This window comes from Rhinopithecus bieti, unplaced genomic scaffold (genome assembly GCF_001698545.2).
Source record: "Rhinopithecus bieti isolate Rb0 unplaced genomic scaffold, ASM169854v2 scaffold_9899, whole genome shotgun sequence".
Taxonomy (NCBI): domain Eukaryota; kingdom Metazoa; phylum Chordata; class Mammalia; order Primates; family Cercopithecidae; genus Rhinopithecus; species Rhinopithecus bieti.
In genome coordinates this window covers 4,097,116-4,102,016 of record NW_016806979.1, presented here as the reverse complement: position 1 = coordinate 4,102,016, position 4,901 = coordinate 4,097,116, and the positions used below count along the sequence as shown (strand labels likewise).

Below are 4,901 nucleotides of genomic sequence, written 5' to 3'. Positions count from 1 at the left end.
TTAGGGAGAGGGGAGTTAGGGAGAGGGGAGTTAGGGAGAGGGGAGTTAGGGAGAGGGGAGTTAGGGAGGGGGAGTTAGGGAGGGGGAGTTAGGGAGCAGGGAGTTATGGAGCGGGGAGTTAGGGAGCAGGGAGTTAGGGAAACAGTGTGCTTTTCTCTGTGCACACCCAGGAGGCCTCTCCCTGCTGCTGCCCTTTCCCAGGAGAAGCCATAGACTCAGGGGCCACCTACCTCCTGAGGCCATCCCCAGGCCTGCCGCTGCACTCTGTGCAAGGCTGTGATGAAGGGAGCAGCGACTCCCTGGACAGCAGACAGCCAAGAGGGTCTGTTTCTCCAGCTTCCTGCAGGAGTGGAATAGGACAGGTGGCAGAACCAGCGGGTTTACTGAGGGCTGCCAGGCTCCTCCCTTTCAGGATCCAGGCAGGGCAGGAAGTCACAGCATTGTTAAGAGGCCACCACATCCTAGTCCCCACCTCCTCGGAAGGGACAGGTAGGCAGGTGGCAGGTGCGCCAACCCCTTATCTCTGGAGAAGAGCTACCTTCCTTTCCCTTCCCTCACTCAGAGAGCAGGCAGGCCGGCCTCAGAGTGCCCACTGTGTTCACTGCCACAGTACAGAGCAAACCCTGCTGACCTACAGACTCTCCAGCATGGCTGAGGCAGGAGCCAAGGCCTTCAAACGGCCTTCAAACACTCATGCTAACAGCATCTGAGAGAACACGGGTGGTGCATCTCAAAGAAACACTTATTAATGCCTGCTATGGGCCAGACTCCTTGAAAACGTTACCTGATCCCTGCTTCTGCACTTGTGAGGCTATTGTACCTGCAAAGCAAATTCCACGTCAAATCTGCTTGGGGGTGGGCAGCACAAGGAAACCAGGAAGGAAGGAGAAGGTCACAGGGAGTCTGTCCTTTAGGCCATCCCACCTCCACAGACAGCACCCTCCTTAAAGGTCAAGCTCAGGATCTGACTTCTGCACCAGTTCCTAGCCCCTAGTATCCGGCACACGGCAGGCAGTGGGCACTGTCCTGTGGGAAAGAAGTCTAACACGGGCCATGGGCTGGCTGTACTCCGTTCTCAGGCTCTCGGGGCAATCCATTCCCATGCCTCTTCCAGCTTCCGGAGGCACCCACATTCCTTGCCTGGTGGCCTCTCCTCACTCTCCAAAGCCCGCCCACTGCACTTCCCTAAGCCTCTTGGCCATCATTTCCCTCTGGATCTTCTGCTTCCCTCTTCTGTTCTTAAGGCCCCTGTGAATGCACTGGGCTCCCTGGGAAAATCCAGGATCACCTCACTATTTTAAGGTCAGCTGATTAGCAACCTTAGTTCCCTTTTGCCATGTAATGTGACATATTCATGGGCTCAGAAGGTAGGACATGCACATCTCGGGGAGCTGTTCCTCCACCAATCACAGGAGGAAGAGGGGAAAGAGCCTCCAGGTTTTTCCACGGGCCAGGACCAGTCACTGTCTATGAGGTGGGCACACAGCTTCAGAACTCTCTCCGGTTTGCAATTACTGCATTGCAAAGAGGCTGCGTCTGCTTAATTTGTATTATCGATGTTACACCCGGAGAAATTTTAGCCAACAAGTGACCTTCTCAGCTGAAAGGCACATTCCAAACAGCACCACACATCTGGGAAGGTGTCCTTTTCCAGGGTGTGTGAAAATAACGGGATGGGATCATCACCCCGTGGACCTGGATCAGGGCTGGACCTGGATCAGGGTTGGCTTTCACACCTGCGCGAGCCCACCTGCTTACTGCCACCCTCTTACCTCACGCCTTCCTCAGGGCCCGGCTCCTGGGACACAAAGGCTGTATCGCCAGGACTTTCATTCAACCCAGCAAGACCTGCAGAGCCATTCTAGGGGGTCCCAGTCTCACCTCTGCCCCACCCCCACATGGTGGTATCACACACTCTTAAGCCCGATTTCAGTGCCTTCTTCACTTCCCATAGAACCATCCCAGAGGATGGTGGGAGCAGTGTCCTGCCTGGGAACTAGGTGCTCCACTTGACCACTGCACGCATGACAGAGATGAGGAGGGTCCAAAAGCAAAAACAGAACGTCTGCCCAGACTTCTCTATCGCCAGGATGATTTTCTCCTAATTAACCATCTTGATTAAAGTAAAAGGAAAATCAACATGAACATTCTTAAAAATTAATATAAAAGTTTTTAATTCCCTTGATATTGGCATTTCATAAGAGCTTTCCAGAAAATCTCGACAGTTCAGAATGCACTGAGTGAAAAGAATCAACGCTGTGTCTCCTCAGCATCCTGGTACCATTGGACAAACAATAGAAAAATGACCTCCTTGTGATAGTACTGACCCATTTCATGACCCGAATAGTTCCAAGTCTCAGATCTTCTGTTTTTGAAAGAGAAAACACTACAGCATTTATACATCTACCTATCTACCTATATGGTTGCCAGAAAGTACCAAGACTCCGATGACGGGCCATATGTACTTGTGGGAGCCTGCACAGGCACACACACACACACCTCGAAAGTCACATCCAGGTGGCAGGGTGAAGACACCCACAGGGCAAGGAGAACTGCTCCTACCGCACCCTGGGTCTCCTCACATCCTCTGCAGCTCAGGGAGGCCCTGCAGACCAGATGCACAGTGAGAGGCGAGTGAAAACGTTCTGGAGTACCAAGAGCTTTTACACCAACACATTGACTAAGCAGCCATGGGCTAGGAAAATATGGTTATAGCCTAAGGGGAAGAAAGGAGACCTCTGGCGAACAGAAGCATCAAACCTCAGACGAGCCCCTCCAGTGAGGCATCCCAGGGTCCAGGGGTCCTATCCCGCTGCAAGTGGATGCTTTCCTCTACCACCTTGTGACGTGTCATTCTCTATTGTGATCAGGTTAATTTGGACATGAAAAAGTGACACTAGAATTTGGTCCCCACACTGCTGTGGTGGCCTCATGACAGTGCCTGGACAAATCCATGCTTCACCTGAGTCCTGGCCGTGAAGATGCTTGGGGCTGCCCCGACAGGAAACCCTTGCCACGTCCAGAGGGGAGAGGGTTGGCTCCTTCAATGTGCCTTTCAGCAGGGGCCTGTGCTCGGATAGAGGGCTCATTGAGGCCAGCAGGGAGGAGCACCTGGGAGGAGCCCCACTGCTATTCCACAGGCTCCAGCCAGACTGTCCTGCTGGGGTGGGGCTGGAGGGAGGGTCTGCGGCCCAGGCCTGGAGGGACCTTTCTCAGCAAAGCTCCTCAGAGGGAGAGGGAGGAGGAGCTGGGAGACAGTGGATCCTGAAGGGCTGCGGCACCCGCTTCCTTTCAGGAGCCTTCTACGACCGGACACTTGTTTCAAGTCTGGGGCCTTACACTGGAGAGCTAGCCAGATTCACTTGACACCAAGAGATTCACATTCCCAAACCCCCGCTTTGATGACAATGTGGTAGGAGAGGCCGTCGGGCATACAACCCCAAGGAAAAAATGAGAAATGGAGCTGGGGCACTAAGAGACTGCTTTTCCAGGGGTCACTAAGGGGGAAAGGTGCCTGGGAGAGAGATGTGTCTGCTGGAGGCAGATGGAAGAGTGGTCACAGGTGCTCTGTGCCAAACCTAGGGACACAGAGGGCAACAGAAAGACCATTTGGAGGGAGAAGCAAAGGCACCAGGCAATATGGTCTGGCAAGGAGGTGCCAGTCCCTGAGGATGAGAGAATCCAGACCGGATGGCAGTAGGGGTGTGAGACAGGTATGGTGGGGAGAGCGAATTATTTGCATGCAGAAAGATGGGAGTGAGTTGTGCTGCCTGGAGGAGGACTCCAAATTGGATGAGGTCAGGGAGAGCAAGAACTGGGATGGGGTGGGGAAGGTGAGCCTGCTACAGGTGTGACAAAGTGCCAGTCAGAGGGAGAAATTTCCCTTATCAGTCCAGAGAGAACCTGCACAGACCACAGGAGGGGTATGTGAAGTCAGAGGGCTGTGAGAGGGGGTCATTCCCAGGAGGGGTGCCCCAAATGAGCCAGAGCGGGGAGGCGTCCCACATGAATCAGAGGGGGATGGTCCTCACACTAACCAGAGGGAAGGCGTCCCACATGAATCAGAGGGGATGGTCCCCACACTAATCAGAGCGGGGAGGAGCCCCACACTAATCAGATGGGCGAGGTGCCCCACAGTAGTCAGAGGGGCATGGTCCCCAAAGTTATCGGGGGGGGTGTCCCACACTAATCTGAGCGGGGAAGGGGCACACTAATCAGAGGGGAATGGTCCCCACGCTAGTCCCAGGGAAGAGGTGTCCCAAAAGTCAGAGGGGGTGGTGTCCACCGCCTGTCGGAAGAAGAGGACTTTCCCACAGGTCAGAAGGCAGAGTCCCAGTCCAGTCTGCGAGTCAGGGGACACAGGTCCCACACGGGTGGGACGGGAGGGGGGCCTGAGGGGTCAAGCGCGGGACGCGGCAGGAGGCTCCGGGACGGGGACCCGGGCCCGTGACGGGGGCAGGGCGCCGGCGGCTGCGGGCGCAGAGTCACTCACCCGCTGCGGGGCTGGCTCCAGTGCCCGCGGGCGGCGGGGCTCGGCTGCACTAACAGCGGGGACAGAGGACGGCAACCAACTTCCGCCCTGCGTGCGCTCGCCCCGCCTCTAGGCCTGCGTTCCCGGAAGCCTCTGCTCTGCGGCTGCGCAGGGACGGCGCGGCGGTCGGGGGGCGGGGGGGGACAGGCCTGGGAGCTGTGGTTTTTGTTTCCTGCGCCTGCGCGCTGGAGGAGCGGCTGTCTGGCTGCAGGCTGGAGGGGCGCGAGGGTCCGCGCTGGCACACGAGGGACCTCTTTGACCGCGTTGCGCTGGAATGTGGGCCAAGCAGATATTTTGGGATGGGAGGCATGGGGCGGGGGTGGAGGCTACTGGGGAGGGAAGTTCTCATTCCCCGAGCGAGATGGTAGGG

General features: G+C 56.4%; 1 protein-coding gene across 6 annotated transcripts in view; it reads right to left on the bottom strand.

The window, feature by feature from the left end:
- The window catches only part of CANT1 (calcium activated nucleotidase 1), a 20,604-nt gene extending 16,016 nt beyond the window's left edge, over nucleotides 1-4,588 (bottom strand). For 3 of the 6 annotated variants that reach the window (XM_017879354.1, XM_017879355.1, XM_017879353.1), the window contains exons 1-2: nucleotides 4,493-4,588; nucleotides 231-340 (exon numbers count right to left, since the gene is read on the bottom strand). The gene's annotated coding sequence lies outside the window, so the exon portion shown is untranslated. The remainder of the gene's footprint in view (nucleotides 1-230; nucleotides 341-4,492) is intronic. The other 3 variants (XM_017879352.1, XM_017879356.1, XM_017879357.1) reach the window with 3 other exon arrangements.
- Nucleotides 4,589-4,901: the final 313 nt, after the last annotated feature.